The 17,863-nt window shown below is 37.8% G+C and overlaps 1 protein-coding gene across 1 annotated transcript in view; it reads left to right on the top strand.

Moving 5' to 3' along the window:
• Nucleotides 1-616: 616 nt before the first annotated feature.
• TUSC3 (tumor suppressor candidate 3) overlaps nt 617-17,863 on the top strand; it is a 335,383-nt gene continuing 318,136 nt past the window's right edge. The window contains exon 1 of the mRNA XM_058441901.1: nt 617-676. The gene's annotated coding sequence lies outside the window, so the exon portion shown is untranslated. The remainder of the gene's footprint in view (nt 677-17,863) is intronic.

Genomic DNA, 17,863 nt, shown 5'->3' with positions numbered 1-17,863 from the left:
CTTAAATAATGTGCTATTTTGGTCAATAAAATATTTAAAGAAAAAATTTATTTCAGATATGAGAGTAGTATTTTATGAAATAATACCAAAATGAAAACACTGGCAAGAGCCACACATTCATTAAGTATTGATGGAACATCCAAAATGTACAAGGCAAAATGTTTGGGGCTGGACAAGGTACAAACTCTAATTTCCACCCCTGAGGTGGAAGAAACAGGCAAATAACTGATTATGACAGTTATGGTGTTATTGGGGCATATATATGGTAAGAGGAAATAATTCACTGCATGGAAAAAAGGGGAAGATTTCATGAGGGCTTCAAGATGTAAGCTGAAAATAAGCAAAAAATAGCCAAGTAGAAAAGGAGAGGAAGACTGATATGGTTTGAATGTGTGTCCCCACCAAAATCTCATGTAGAATTGTAATTTCCAGTTTAGAGAAAAGGCCTGGTGGGAGGTGAATTGGTCACGAGGGCAGATTTCCCCTTGCTGTTCTCAGGATAGTGAGTGAGTTCTCGCGAGATCTGGTTGTTTAAAAGTGTCTAGCACCTCCCTCTTCACTATCTTCCTCCTGCTCTGGCTGTATGAGGATCGGCCTACTTCCTCTTCGGCTTCATCCAGGATCGTAAGTTTCCTGAGGCCTCCTCAGCCATGCTTCCTGCATAGCCTGCAGAAATGTGAGTCAATTAAACCTCTTTTCTTTACAAATTACACAGTCTCAGCTATTTCTTTATAAAAGCACAAGAACAGACTGATACAAAGAATATCTAGGCAAAGATAAACTCTGCAAAGTCACAGTGAGTAGCTCAGTCTGATGATTCATGGACTAAATGAGGTCAGGTGTCAACAGAGGAGGCTGGAGCATAGACTTGGATCTTGACCCGTAAAACCACAGATGTCCAGCTAAGAGGTCATACGACGGCAAGTCACTGAAGGCTTTTAATTTCTTTGCAATTTAAACGCTTACTCTAGGGAACGCTGTAAAGAAGGAGTTAGGGTAAATGTATACTAGAGAGGAAATATTGCTGCATATTCACATGTGAATATCCTGAGCACTCATCATTGGAGGGCTGTGCTTCAGGTCTTCAAAGCGATAGTATGCACAGCTGGTAAAATATTCTGTGGCTAGCCAGCTGTAATCACTTACAGTTAATGCTCCTGATTGGTGTTGGCTTAGGGTTAAGCTGTTGTGCTGTTAAACAAGACTGTGGCCTTTCTCTTTCACTCTCAGTATGGAGCTATCTTAATTAAGTCAAGGAAAGGAGGGAAGGTACAGGAGCCTGCCGATATTAATGAGCTGTAGGAAAGTTCTTTGCAACATTACAGAAATAATTATTAAAACTCTACATGCCTGGGAAACTCTGACACTTTATAACACTTGAAAACAAAAGCTTCCCAGGTATCCGTTCCATTAGATAGACAGTTATGAGAATTGCATACTCAATAAAAAAGGGAGAAAACTGTGCTATTTTATGTCAAGGAAACCAAGAATTAGTAACAAGCACAATAAATCAGCTCATCAACAACAGTCGTTGAGCACCTACTATGTGACTCATCATTAAATGTGTTTAGGGCTTTTGTGGGTTGGTCAGCTCCTATAGTAGCCTATTAGTAAAATGCACAGTTAATCTGCCCTGTTATAAAGATAGGTGGTATTCGTAACTGCATACAATGAGTAATGTAAACAAAAGGTCCTTTTTAAAATATATATTTTCCCAACATAGATGACGCATTTTTTTTTTTCAAACAAAATCATTTTTTATCTGCCAGAAACTCTGAAAATTTTAGGTCTTTACAAGTATTTACTTCAAGCAGTATTTCTCAAACTACTGCTACGTGTGAAACGTTTATTTTACAAAACTGTCATTAATCCCACAAGGCTGTCAAGAAAAACTATTAATAGCTAGAGAGTGAAAAAATTAGAAGTTGAAAGATTTTATATCGGAAAACAAAAGTTATAAAATCAGCAGCAAAAGACAAGGAGGAAGAATATGAAATAGGAGGAGAGTAATAGGTAAGATGAAATTGAAGTCAACAAGGTTAAGACGAAGAGCCCAGTGCTGTTTTTGTCAATACCTAAGAGTTAAAATTGAGAATTAAAGATTAGGCCAGGCATAGTGGCTCATGCCTGTAACCTCAGCATTTTGGGAGGCCAAGGCAGGAGGATTGCTTGAAGTCAGGAGTTCAAGACCAGCCTGGGCAACATAGCCACACCTCATCTTTACAAAAAATTTAAAACTTAGCTGTGCATAGTGGCACATGCCTGTAGTCCTAGCTACTTCAGAAGCTGAGATAGCAGGATCACTTGAACCCTGGAGGTTGAGGCTGCAGTGAGTCATGATCAAACACTGCACTCCAGCCTGAGCAACAGCACAAGACCCTCTCTCTTAAGGAAAAAAGAAAAAAAAGAATTAAAGGTTAAAAGTATCTTGGAGCTAAATTCATGTGGGCACCATATTACAATGATACATTACCGTTTCTCCAAATAACCTCTTTGACTTTGCTGTGTAAAGAAGTCCATTTTGTCTCATCTCTGCGAATAAAGGAACTGAATGTAACTGTGAGAAGGGAGAAAAAAGTTTTCCGTTCCATGATAAAAGATTTGGCAAGAATAGAGATTAAAAATACTTTCACCAATTGTCAAGTGTCACAGTGTTTTAATTAGAGAGAAAAACAGGTGACAGGAAAGAATGAGCTATTGCAGTACCTTAGCTGTTGCATAACTTTTCATGCAATCAATGTCTAGAGAGACATTTGAGTTCAGTATATCTTATCGCTGAAGTCAGTTATCTTCTGGTTTTTAGTCTTTGCTTCTTTGAGGAGCTAGCAATCATAATATTTTAGAATGTTTACTCATAAATTTAGCAAATATTTGTGGAACACATGTGCCAAATTTGATGTGGCAAGTTTATGAAAAACAGCAATAAAATTCCTCCTTTTAAAAAGTTTTCAGTCCCTGGTTATACATGTGTGAAAAAAACAAAGCAAGCAGTGAATTCAATTAAATAATGTAAATATAAATGTCAAAGGTGTTCATCCCTTACATTTAAAATTTAACTGAGAGTTTTAGAAAGAAGACAGTATCTCTATGACTTTATACAGCTTGTCTTTTGCATAAACTAAGTCTCAATTTCCTAATTTGTAAAATAAGGGTAGGTGTTTAATATTAGATATTTCTCAGCCCATTGTATGGTAAGAACAGTGGGGGAAAAGATTACTTCATACAATGCATTATAAACATATTGAGAACATCTGTATTTTTCTGAGTATTTGTGTTGTCTTTTATAAATCTATATTCTTAGATTTCCCAAAGCATTCCACATATTTAATTGAAATCAGTGAATAAAGGACAATATATTTCAATGAATTCATTCATTGAATGAATTTTTGATCCCATTATACGTATCTGTGGATAGCAGGAAATAAATATATTATTTTTGATGTAATGTTGCAAGAAAACATTTTAACAAAGCTTATACATACACACTTTATGGAGTATTGTGGTGGCCTTTGAGAATTCACCTTCAGAGAGTTATATTTTGGTGACATATCATTGGCTTTTATAAAGGTCACATTAAATAAGAGTTCTATGCGGCCAGGTACGATGGCTCATGCCTGTAATCCCAGCACTTTGGGAGGCCAAGGCAGGCAGATAACTTGAGGTCAGAAGCTGAAGACCAGCCTGGTCAACATGGGGAAACCCCGTCTCTACTAAAAATACAAAAAAAAATAGCCGGGCGTAATGGCAGGCACCTGAGGTCTCAGCTACTTGGAGGCTGAGGCAGGAAAATAACTTCAACCTGGGAAGTGGAGGTTATAGTGAGCCGAGATCAGGCCACTGCACTCCAGCCTGGGTGACAGAGCGAGACTCCGTCTCATAAAGAAAAAAAAAAAAAAGTTGTGTGGAATCTGCTTCTGTGTCAAACAAAACTTGTGAAATCATTTCCCCTAACAGTACCATTTTTGTCTGCCTCCATTTTCTGCAAAATTCCTCTAAAGATTATAATTTTCCTCTTATTCGTCCCTTTTCTCTCAGACCATCTCTATTCATGATTCTCTTTGCCACTCCTACAAAGTACCTCTCTGGAGGTTACCAGCAGCAGCTTGTAACGGCACATTTTCACAATGGTGTTCACTGTCTCTTCAGTGATGCACTTTCTTCACTTGGCCTCACCCCACGCTCCTTTGTCTTAGCTCATAGGTCACTTGTTCTCAGTCTTTTATGTTGATTCGCTTCTCCCTAGACTGATACTTTAAAGTGACCTGTCTCAGTCTTTAATCTTCTACTCTTTTACAACACACAATTCCTTGGTGATTTAATCTAGTCTCTTTGATTTAACACCCTTTATATGCAAGTGATACTAATTTTTTATCTCTTCCCAAGACTTCTGTCTTGAACTCTGCACTTACATATCCAACTCAGTACCTATGCTAGAATGTAACATAGTCATGTCCAAATTAATATATCCAAAACTGAGCTACGGATTCTGCAGTTCTTCCCCAGAGTATTCCATTTATATTCTTCCTTATCTCAGTTGATGGCAACTCTGGGCTTCCAGTTACTCAAGTCAAAATTCTTGGAGTCATTCTCAATTCTTTTTATGTATTTCCTATACAATCAGTCATAAAATCCCAATGGCCTTTGAATCGCGTGTGCATCCCTCTTGTCACCAATTGCATTACCTCTCTTATGGTTGAAGTCACCATCATCGTTAGCTGGATTAACCCCAGTAACCTTCAAATTGTTCTTTTAGCTTCTAACATTGATGCCTCTATAGCCTATTTTCATCAGCAGCTAGAGTAATCCTTTCCGAGCAAAAGTTAGATCTTGTAATTCCTCTGCCCCTCCAACATCCCCCTCATCTCATTCAAAGTAAAAGCCAAACTCCTCACAATGGCCTACCAGGCCCTACCACATCTGACTCTATTACCTTTCTAATTGAATTTCTACTACTCTGAATTTATTTTGCCAAGAACACAGAAGACACTAACTACCTTTGAGCCCTTATAGTAGTAACTCTATCTTGCTGCAACACTCCTTCAGACACCTTCATCTGCCAACTCCTTCACTCATCAAGTCTTTGTTCAAAAAGGCAACACCATCTTGTTAAAGACAGTAACCTGTACTTCTAGTCTAGTCCCGTTTGCCCCATTCTACCTTTTTATCACTTACTGCCATCTAAAACACTAAGATTTATTTATTTATTATAGTTATTTGTTATTGTCTCTATTTCCCAGCTAGAATGAAAGCCCCAGACAGAAGGGAATTTTTGTGTGTTGTGCACTAATGGGACAGTGGGGAAAAAAATATATAACAGATACTGAATGTTAAAGGTGCCTATTTATGCAGGAATGAAACAGAGCTGAAAGACAGAGAAAGAAAATGAGGTCCCCACATCATCTGAGACCCTGGATCATAGACATAATGTGGCATATATGGTATAGGATGACACGTGCCTAGTCATGTCATAAAAAAATTCAATTTAAACTAGTCTGATTTTATGTTTTCTTAAAATGAAATGTAATAATTATTTGTTGAATGCATCTTGAATTCAATTGTTTTCTTTTAAAAAATCACTGCCACTGTCTTCTCTAGGAGCCACTGTCTTCTCTGGGAGCATCGTAATGTACTAATTATACTTATTGTTCCTTTCTTGTCTTGTGTTCCAAAGTACATTGCACTTTAACTGTCTCTAGATTCTTTTCTTTACCCATCTTTCTGATGCTCTTATACCCCCACTCTTCCCAAAATACCTCTTTTCTAAATTTTGCTAAATAAATTCAAATTATAATCAATGAAAAGTTTACAGACACTATGGTTTTTTATGTACTGACTAAATTAATCTCGTGTTACTATTCTTGTGTGAGTTTATGATATGAAGTAGTAAGTAAACAAATTCCTCAACACTTCTATTGGTTTATTCTGTTTTACCCTATTCTGTTCTGTTATGTTCCATTCCATTGTTTAACCCAATACCACATGGTGTCCATTTCTATCTAATGTTATAAAGTCTAAAAGACTTTATAACACGTCTTCTTATCTACTAGAGAGATTACTCCTTGTTCTTCAAGAATGGGGACTGCCGGAGTAGGTGGCAGGGTAGTGGAGGAGATGGTCAAAGGATGCAAAATATTAGTCCGACGATGTAAGTTCAAGAGCTCTAGTGTACAATATGGTGACTATAGTTAATAACAATGTGTTGTATTCATAAAATTTGCTAAGACAGTAGATTTTAATTGCCTTCACCACAAAAACAACAAAAAAAGTACAGTAATGCATCTGGTTTTTGGTTTATTGGTTGATTGGTTGGTTGGTTGGTTGATTTTGTGACGGGCTCACTCTGTCACCCAGCCTGGGATGCAGTGGTATGATCACAGCTCACTGCAGCCTCGATGCCCCCAGGCCTCCCACCTCAGCCTCCCAAGTAATTAAGATTACAGGCACCCACCACTAAACCCAGCTAATTTTTGTATGTTTTGTAGAGATAGGGTTTTGCCATGTTGGACAGGCTGGTCACAAACTCCTGGGCTCTAGTGATCCACCCACCTCGGCCTCCCAAAGTGCTTGGATTACAGACATGAGCCACTGCGTCCACCCAGTATTAATTCACTTAATTTACCCATGCCACAATGTATTTGTATTTCAAAACTTTGTGTTGTAAATGATAAATTATACAATTTTTATTTGTTGATTTAGTAAATATGTAGAAATTTCTATCAAAAAATGAGGTGGAAATGTTAAAAGTTTTTAAGAAAAAAGTGTTTCTTAGTTTCTTTTTATTTTATTACTATTATACTTTAAGTTTTAGGGTACATGTGCACAATGTGCAGGCTTGTTACATATGTATACATGTGCCATGTTGGTGTGCTGCACCCATTAACTCGTCATTTAGCATTAGGTATATCTCCTAATGCTGTCCCTCCCCCCTCCCCCCACCCCACAACAGTCCCCGGAATGTGATGTTCCTCTTCCTGTGTCCATGTGTACTCATTGTTCAATTCCCACCTATGAGTATTATAATGTTGGACCTTTGCATTTTCACTACATTTTAGAATCAGTCTGTTCATTTGCACACACACAAGCACAGGTTCAGTACGTACATGGTACAGACACACATAGATCCATATGCGGGATGTGGTTTGCTAATTTTTCTGCATCTACGATCATGAGAGCTGTTGCTCTGTATCCTTTTTTGAAATGTCTTTGTAGGATTTGGTTTGATCAATTTAAAGTGAGTTGGACTATGTACCCTCCTTATGAATGTCAAGGTCAACCTTACTTTTATGTTACTGTCTTCTAGATTTTTCTACCTAGCGGGTTTCATAAGTCTGTCATAAATTCAGCCTCTTTGGGAATCAGGAAATGGACCCAGGGGAACAGCATCTTTAAATTCAAAATTTTATTCTTTCTGTTTCCGTCTTCTGGATTTGGCCCAGTAATTTTTCAATTTCTTGTTAGCTGTCAGTTTGATTTAATTCTTACTCAATTTTCCTAGTTGTCCTTAGCAGATGGGTAGGTTTGAAATATCTACTCACCATTCCTAGAAGTGCACATCCTTCCACTGGTTCACTCTCGATCCTCCTGAAACGGGGAGAGTGGGCTTACTCCAAGTGGAAGACAAGTCAGAGGTTTACCTTTACCCTCATTTTGATGAAGAAAGTCTGAGGTAAATGGAAATTGTCATGAGCTCCATAAACCCGTCTCACTGTGTGGAGGACAGGAAGGACTAGAAGGCTCAGTTGTTTTCTCTATTGAGGGAAGGCGGGATTACCCTTGTTGTGTGGAGCTTATTGACCAAGATGTTTCCAGGAAAGTCTTCATTTTTCTCTTACAACATTCATACTTTTTTTTTTTTTTGAGAAGGAGTTTTGCTCTTGATGCCCAGGGTGGAGTTTACTGGTGCAATCTTGGCTCACTGCACCCTCCACCTCCTGGGTTCAAGCGATTCTCCTGCCTCAGCCTCCCAAGTAGCTGGAAGTATAGGCACGTGCCACCACACTCAGCGAATTTTTGTATTTTTAGTACAGACGGGGTTTCACTATGTTGGCCAGGATAGTGTCTGTCTCTTGACCTTGTGATCTGCCCACCTTGGTCTCCCAAAGTGGCATTCATGCCTTATACAATCAGAGAAGGTGGTCACTGGCTGACTCAGAAGTGCATCACTGCCCCTGAGCAACTCTGGAACAATCTGGAGGGTTTTTATTCCCCTCCCAGTATTTATCCATCTCAAAATAGGACATGACTAACAAAATCTGGACTATGTCTAGAGGGAGGGAGGAAAAAATAGGACACACTGATTAATAACTCACAAAACTAATAGCAAATGGGATAGATGTGGTTTCTGAGATAAACATTTCTAGGCAAACAAAAATGACATCTGCCTACTGCAGCAGACCCAGAACTACCATGATGAGCCTTACGGATGGAAAGTTGAATAAAAAATCATTAGTGGCTGGGTGTGGTGTCTCACACCTGTAATCCCAGCACTCTGGGAGGCCGAGGTGGGCGGATCACGAGGTCAGGATATTGAGACCATCCTGGCTAACACTGTGAAACCCATCTCTACTAAAAATACAAAAAATTAGCTGGGCGTGGTGGCGTGTGCCTGTAGTCCCAGCTACTTGGGAGGCTCAGGGAGAAGAATCGCTTGAACCCAGGAGGCAGAGGTTGCAGTGAGCCGAGATGGCGCCACTGCACTCCAGCCTGGGTGACAGAGCGAGACTCTGTCCCAAAAAAAAAAAAAAAAATGGTTAGTGCCCTCCATAATTGCTAGCATTAGGGAATGGGCAGACATGTACAAAATAATTGTATCATTGATGGCATTGTATATAACAAAGGTCTTTATAACGTGCTATTTGCATAGGGATGGAAGTACTCAACTCTGCTTATGAAGGTCAGGAAGAATCCTAGTAACAAGATAAAAACTGACATCTCTTTACGGATGAGTAAGCTTTGCATAGGTAGGCAAAGGAAAAGTGTGATTACAATGAAAGGTCATGTCTTGCAAGCAGGGGGATGAGAGATTAAATGAAGTAGTCAAGTTTTCCATTTGTAATGAGAAATGTTAAAAGGAAACAGAGGAAAAAAATTACAAAGCACTATTCAGGGCCCAGCTGAAGTTGGAAACTACAAATTGGTTGTGTTGCCAACCTCCACACTTGTGTGATTCTTTTTTCCCCTTAAGAATGCTCTGGCAAACTGTTTCATACTGATAGAGACAGATGGATATGCAACAAAGCGACATTTCCTCCTGAAAGAAGTGCCATAATCCTATGATGAAAATTAAGGGAAGACTTCTGGACCAAGAGAGAGAAAGATTTCTTTATTGGGGTATAAGAAGATGCAGAAGGCAAGAGAGATGGTTTTTCAAGTACAGTATGTATGTTGCCTGAAAAAACCTTTGTTCTGGCCCTGTGAGAAAGCCTTGGGAAACAGACGTTTGTATGTAGGTTCAAAGTGTAGCTGAGTCTGAGCCATCAGGGCATGAAGTTAGAGAGGCAGCATGCTGAGGACCAATGAACCAGAGCCAAAGATTATATTATTCTCTACCTTTTATTAACAAATATCTCATGGCTTTGATCTCATGGCTAGAAATTTCTGCGCTAGTTAACCATCCCTGTGAAAAACAGGGGTAATTCCAAGCAGCCTGATGACTTAGACCCTACCACAAATACAATCAATGTATCCTATGTCAAACTCACAATTAAAATAGAAAAATAGGACAAGTGTGGTAGCTCATGCCTATAATCCCAACACTTTGGGAGGCCAAGGTGAGAGGATCGCTTGAGCCCAGGAGTTCAAGGCTGCAGTGAGCCATGATTGTGCCATTGCACTCGAGACTGGACAACTGATTGAGACTTTGTCTCTAAAAAATAATAAAATGAAAATAAAAGATAAAATAGTAAAATATATTCCTTTATTTTTAGCAGCTTTATTTAATTGTAATTGACATACAGAGAGCTGCATATATTTAAAGTGTATATTTGATGAGTTTGATGTGCAAACATTTGTTATCCCATCATCACAATCAAGGTAACAGTCATGTCCACAACCTCTCAGTTTCCTTGTATTCGTTTGTTTTTGTTCTTGTTTTTCTGTGAAAAGTACACCTAACATAAAATCTACCCTTGTAACAAATTTTGAAGTCCAAAATACCATATTGCTAACTATAGGCACTACATTAGACAGCTGATTTCTAGAACTTATTCATCTAGCATAAGTGAAACTTTATGACCATTAAAAATTCCCCAGTTTCCCCAAACCCCATTATTGTATTCTTTATTGTATTCTTTGCTTCCATGAGTTTGACTGTTACAGATACCTCATGTAAGTGGAAGTGTACTATATTTGTCCTACTGTGACTGGCTTATTTCACTAAGCATAATGTCATCCAGGTTCATACACCTTGTCACAAAGGACAGGATTTCTTTCTTTTTCAAGACTGAATAATAAATACTGTATTATATGTTATTTTCCCATTCTTCTATCAATGCACACTTGGGTTGTTTCCATAACTTAGCTACATGAATGTTGTAATGAACATGGGTGAAGCTATTGTTCCAAGATCCTGATTTTAATTCTTTTGGACATATACTCAGAAGTGGGATTGCTAGATAATAATGTAGTTCTATTTTATTTTTACCTTTTGAGGAACTTCCATACTGTATGCCATAGCTACTACACCATCATACATTCCCACCAGCGTTGTGCAAGGGTTCCACGTTTTCTACGTCCTTTCAAATACACTATTAGCCGTCGTAAGGTGTGAGGTAAAAGATAATTGTAGCTTTCATTTGCATTTCCCTGAGTATTAGTGACATTGAGCATGTTTTCATCTACATGGTTGGCTTTTGTATGTCTACACTGAAGAAATGTTTAAGTCTTTAACCCATTTTTAAATTAGTTTTTGTTTGCTGTTTGGTGTTTTTTTTTTTTTTTGCCATTGATTTGTAAGAGTTTCTTATATACTTTGGAAATTAACCCCTTATGAGATGTATAGTTTACAAATACTTTATTTCATTCTACAGATTATGTTTTCATTCTGTTGAATATTGTTTAATGGTGCAGAAGGTTTTTTCTTTTTTTTATTTTAGTTTAATATAGTCCTGTTAAAGGAGGTAGCTGGTCAGGTATGAGCAGGGCAGGAGAGGGCACCCACACACGCACACACCAGGAGTGTCAGGCAGCGATCAGGTGATGGTCAAGCAGCTGTTAACTGTCTCTCTAGAATAATAAATGGTCATAGCTGGCATCAGGGAAAGGCAGTCTCCAATAGAAAACACCTGAAACTGGTAATGAGCAGCATCCCAGTAATATCTCAGGGGTAGAGAGAACTAACACCAGACGCCAGAAGTATGCCAACGTATAAAACCCCAAGTCAACAGGTCGAGCCACGCACTTGATCTCTCAAGTCGCCTGGTTGGCCTTCTTCCAAATGTACTTTCCTTCCTTTCATTCCTGCTGTAAAGATTTTTAGTAAACTCTCACTTCTGCTCTAAAACTTGCCTTGGTTTCACCTTATGCCTTATGCCCCTCAGTCAAATTCTTTGTCCTGAGGAGGCAAGAATTGAGGTTGATGCAGCCTCATATGGGTAACTACCACTGCTAACAGTCACACTTGGGTATTGTTGCTTTTGTTGCCTGTGCTTGGTTGTCATATTCAAAAAATGTTTCACAAGACCAATGTCAACAAGCTTTTCCCCTGTTTTCTTCTGGTAGTTTTACAGTTTGAAGTTTTCCATTTAAGTCTTTATTCCATTGTGAGTTGATTTTTGCATATAAGGTATGAGATAAGGATTCAATTTTATTCTTTTTTATTATTATTTTTTATTTTTTATTTATTTTTTACTATACTTTAAGTTTTAGGGTACATATGCATAATGTTCAGGTTTGTTACATATGTATACATGTGCCATGTTTGTGTGCTGCACCCAGTAACTCGTCATTTACATTAGGTATATCTCCTAATGCTATCCCTCCCCCCTCCCCCCACCCCACAGCAGTCCCGGGTGTGTGATCTTCCCCTACCTGTGTCCATGTGTTCTCATTGTTCAATTCCCACCTATGAGTGAGAACATGCTGTGTTTGGTTTTTTGTCCTTGCAATAGTTTGCTGAGAATGATGGTTTCCAGCTTCATCCATGTCCCAACAAAGGACATGAACTCATCATTTTTTACGGCTGCATAGTATTCCGTGATGTATATGTGCCACATTTTCTTAATCCAGTCTATGATTGTTGGACATCTGGGTTGGTTCCAGGTCTTTACTATTGTGAATAGTGCCGCAGTAAACATATGTGTGCATGTGTCTTTATAGCAGCCTGATTTATAATCCTTTGGGTATATACCCAGTAATGGGATGGCAGGGTCAAATGGTATTTCTAGTTCTAGCTCCCTGAGGAATCGCCACACTGACTTCCACAATGGTTGAACTAGTTTACAGTCCCAGCAAGAGTGTAAAAGTGTTCCTATTTCTCCACATCCTCTCCAGCACCTGTTGTTTCCTGACTTTTTAATGATGGCCATTCTAACTGGTGTGAGATGGTATCTCATTGTGGTTTTGATTTGCATTTCTCTGATGGCCAGTGATGATGAGCATTTTTTCATGTGTGTTTTGGCTGCATAAATGTCTTCTTTTGAGAAGTGTCTGTTCATATCCTTCGTCCACTTTTTGATGGGGTTGTTTTTTTCTTGTAAATTTGAGTTCATTGTAGATTCTGGATATTAGCCCTTTGTCAGATGAGTAGGTTGCAACAATTTTCTCCCATTCTGTAGGTTGCCTGTTCACTCTGATGGTAGTTTCTTTTGCTGTGCAGAAGCTCTTTAGTTTAATTAGATCCCATTTGTCAATTTCGGCTTTTGTTGCTGTTGCTTTTGGTGTTTTAGACATGAAGTCCTTGCCCATGCCTATGTCCTGAATGGTATTGCCTAGGTTTTCTTCTAGGGTTTTTATGGTTTTAGGTCTAACATTTAAGTCTTTAATCCTTCTTGAATTAATTTTTGTATAAGGTGTAAGGAAGGGATTCAGTTTCAGCTTTCTACATATGGCTAGCCAGTTTTCCCAGCACCATTTATTAAACAGGGAATCCTTTCCACATTTCTTCTTTTTGTCAGGTTTGTCAAAGATGAGATAGTTGTAGATATGGGGCATTATTTCTGAGGGCTCTGTTCTGTTCCATTGGTCTATATCTCTGTTTTGGTACCAGTATCACGCTGTTTTGGTTACTGTAGCCTTGTAGTATAGTTTGGAGTCAGGTAGCATGATGCCTCCAGGTTTGTTCTTTTGGCTAAGGATTGACTTGTTGTTGCGGGCTCTTTTTTGGTTCCATATGAACTTTAAAGTAGTTTTTTCCAATTCTGTGAAGAAAGTCATTGGTAGCTTGATGGCAATGGCATTGAGTCTATAAATTACCTTGGGCAGTATGGCCATTTTCACGATATTGATTTTTCCTCCCTATGAGCATGGAATGTTCTTCCATTTGTTTGTATCCTCTTTTATTTCATTGAGCAGTGGTTTGTAGTTCAGCTTGAAGAGGTCCTTCACATCCCTTGTAAGTTGGATTCCTAGGTATTTTATTCTCTTTGAAGCAATTGTGAATAGGATAAAAGAGAGAAGAATCAAATAGATGCAATAAAAAATGACAAAGGGGATATCACCAGCTATCTCACAGAAACACAAACTACCATCAGAGAATACTATAAAGACCTCTTCGCAAATAAACTAGAAAATCTAGAAGAAATGGATAAATTCCTCAACACATACACCCTCCCAAGACTAAATCAGGAAGAAGTTGAATCTCTGAATAGACCAATAACAGGCTCTGAAATTGAGGCAATAATTAATAGCTTACCAACCAAAGCCCAGGACCAGACAGATTCACAGCCGAATTCTACCAGAGGTACAAGGAGGAGCTGGTACCATTCCTTCTGAAACTATTCCAATCAGTAGAAAAAGAGGGAATCATCCCTAACTCGTTTTATAAGGCCAGCATCATCCTGATACCCAAGCCGGGCAGAGACACAACAAAAAAAGAGAATTTTAGACCAATATCCTTGTTGAACATCGATGCAAAAATCCTCAATAAAATACTGGCAAACCGAATCCAGCAGCACATCAAAAAGCTTATACACCATGATCGAGTGGGCTTCATCTCTGGGATGCAAGGCTGGTTCAACATATGAAAATCAATAAACGTAATCCAGCATATAAACAGAACCAAAGACAAAAACCGTATGATTATCTCAATAGATGCAGAAAAAGCCTTTGACAAAATTCGACAACGCTTCATGCTAAAAACTCTCAATAAATTAGGTATTGATGGGACGTATCTCAAAATAATAAGAGCTATCTATGACAAACCCACAGCCAATACCATACTGAATGGACAAAAACTGGAAGCATTCCATTTGAAAACTGGCACAAGACAGGGATGCCCTCTCTCACCACTCCTATTCAACATAGTGTTGGAAGTTCTGTCCAGGACAATCAGGTAGGAGAAGGAAATAAAGGGGATTCAATTAGGAAAAGAGGAAGTCAGAATGTCCCTGTTTGCAGATGACATGATTGTATATCTAGAAAACCCCATCATCTCAGCCCAAAATCTCCTTAAGCTGGTAAGCAACTTCAGCAAAGTCTTAGGACACAAAATCAATGTGCAAAAATCACAAGCATTTTTATATACCAATAACAAACAGATAGCCAATTTTATTCTTTTTGCATCTGGTTATCCAGATTTTTGTACACCAGTTACTAAAGAGACTATCGTTTACCCATTGTAATTATTGTTGACTGTCCTTTCCCCATTGTAATTACTGTAATCTTTAGTTAAAGGTGAAGTGATACATGTCTAAGATTATTTCTGGGCTCTTTATTTTACTCCACTGATATATCAGTCTGTGTGCCAGAACCATATTGTTTTAATTACTGTGGCTTTGTAATATATTTTTGAAATCAGGATGTGTGATGCCTCCAGATCTGTTTATTTCTCAAGATCACTTTGGCTATTCTTGGTCTATTGTGGTTCCCTATGAATTTTGGAATTTTTTTTTTCTGTTTCTTAATTACATTTTTAAGTCATTAGAATTTGATAGGGATAGCACTGTCTCTATAGATCACTTTGAGTAGTATGGATATTTTACCTGTATTAATTCTTCTAGTCCATGAACACATATATCTATTTGTGTCTTCAGTTTCTTTGGTCAGTGTTCTCCAGTTTTCGTTGTACATGTCTCACCTCCCTGGTTAAGTTTATTTTTCTTTTATTCTTTCGAATGCTCTTGTAAATGGCATTGTTTTCATAATTTCCTTTACAAATTGTTTGTTGTTAGTGTATAGAAGCACATCTGATTTTCATATATTGGTTGTGTATCCTGCAATTTTACTAAAGTCATGGATTAGATTTAACAGTGCATGGCAAACTCCTTAGAGTTTTCTATATATAGGATTATGCCATGTACAAACAGAAATAACTTTGCTTCTTCCTTTCTGATTTGGATTCCATTTTTTTTTTCTTGACTAATTTCTCTGGCAAGGAGTTCTAGCATGTTGAATAGAACTGGTAAGACTGGGCAACTTTGTCTTCCTCCTAATCTTACAGGAAATGATTTCAGTTTTTTACCATTGAGTATTATGTTAGCTATGGGCTTGTTGTATATGGCCCTTATTATGTTGAGGTACATGCCTTCTCTACCTGTTATGTTTAGCCATTATTAAGAAAGTCTTGAATTTTGTTCAAATGCCTTTTCTCTGTCTATTAGAAATTACATTATCACATTTATTTATGTTGCACTGTCTTTGCATTGCAGGCATGAATCTCACTGAATTGTGGCGTGTGATTCTTTTAATGTTCAATGGCATTTTATTTGCTAGTGTTGAGGATTTTTGCATCTATGTTCATCAGGGATATTGGCTTGTAATTTTCTTAAAGTGTTCTTGTCTGGCTTTGGTATCAGAGTAAAACCGGCCTCATAAAATGAGTATGGAAGTGTTCCTCCTCTTCAATCATTTGGAAGAGTTGAGAAAGTGTGGCATTAATTCTTCTATAAATGTTTGGTAGGATTCACTAGGAAGCTATCTGTTTTTAGGCTTGTTGTTGTTGAGAGGTTTTTGATTACTGATTCCATCTCCTTACTCCATAGTCATCTGTTTATGTTTTCCATGTCTTCATGTTTTTTGTCCGTAGCATTTATTTTTTGCTACTTTCTTAGAATGTCCGTTGCCTTGTTTACTTTCATTTCCCATCTGTTTTCACATTCTGTCTACTTTATGCATTAGAGCACTTATCATATTATTCATAGTTGTCTTAATTTCAAGTCCGATAATCTCAGCATCCTCTGCCAAGTCTGGTTGTGATGCTTGCTCTCTCTGTCCTCAAACTGTTTTTTTGCCTTTCAAAATGTCTTATAATTTTTTCTTGATAATGAGACATGGTGTACTGATAAAAGGACGTGCTATAAATAAGCCTTTATTATCGTGGTGGTAAGGTCAGGGACAGGGAGTATCCTGTAGTCCTGTGGTTATATCTCAATCTTTTCATGAGTGTGCACCTCTGAATTGTGAACTTAATGTGCATCTCGGATCCCCTCACCCCCCACACCCCACTTAGGTGAGGCAGGATAGCTAGAGTGGGTTAAAATTCTGTTTTTTGCTTCCCTCACATGGAAAACTACAGAAGGCTGCTTTTGTGTATTTCCTCTCTCCCAGGTCAGTTAGGGAGCTGTTAAAACCCCAGTAGGTTAGCCTCTGGCCAAATCGTTCTCTTAAGGGCAGACCTTGTTAAGAAGAACAGAATGATTTGGTATATTTCAAAATGGTTTCTTTTTCCCTTCCCCTGCTAGGAATACAGGGGGATTCTTCTCCAATTCTCTTAGAAACTGAAGGGAGTTGATAGGGGAATCCCAATCTCCAAATAAACAAGTTTTACTCTGTCCCTGCATTTGCTAGTCCTTTTTGCATTTATATTGTTTCAGATTTTTATTATAATTTTTTAAAGATGATATTTTGGTACCCAAGTAACTTCTTTCATTCTAGAGAAAAGTTCTTTTCCATTTTGGAAATGTATTCCCCCATATATTTAAAAAAACAAATAATTCATGTGTAGACTGGAACATGGTCAGTTTGAGGCCACACCAATGAAGTCAAATTTGGTGTGTCAATATATCTCTTAATTTAACAAAAATTCTTCTTTTTAAAATAATGTTTCAGATATAACTTACATAAAATGGAACACAGACTTTTTATTAGTTTGAATTTTGACAAAGGTATGTCATGGATAACCACCCAAACAACCAAACTATAGAAAATTGCCATTATTCCTCAAATTTCTCTTTATTCCTGTTCTCAGTCAAAATAGCTCCCCACTCCCCCACCCATATAACAGCCCCTTCACACATAAACACACACAAACACACACCACCACCACATGCCAGGGCTTAAGCAGTCCTCTGATCTTTACTCTGTCACTCTAGATTAATTTGCAACTTGCAGAATTTAACTAAATGGTGTCATACAGCACATACACAGTTTGCCTGCCTTTGTTTGCTTGAGTGTTTTTGATGTTAATTCACATTGTGTGTTTTAGTTATTTATTCCTTTTTATTGCTGAGTAGAAATATACGTTATATGGATACGTCAACATTTACTCTGTATTTGGATTTTTTCCAGTTTGAGGTCATTGTTATAGAAATCAAGCTATAAATATTTTATATACACATAAAAACATAAAGCTAGGAATATTTTGTACAGAGCTTTCTGTGGATATGTGTTTTTATTTTTGGAGGGTAAACAAATAAAAGTGTAATTACTGTGTCATATACTAAGTATATATTTAACTTCATGAGAAACTAAACAGTTCCTCAAGGTGACC

Source organism: Hylobates moloch, unplaced genomic scaffold, assembly GCF_009828535.3.
Source record: "Hylobates moloch isolate HMO894 unplaced genomic scaffold, HMol_V3 SCAFFOLD_8, whole genome shotgun sequence".
NCBI classification, from domain to species: Eukaryota; Metazoa; Chordata; class Mammalia; order Primates; family Hylobatidae; genus Hylobates; species Hylobates moloch.
The sequence above is the reverse complement of the archived record's forward strand: the minus strand, read 5'-3'. Positions and strand labels throughout refer to the sequence as shown.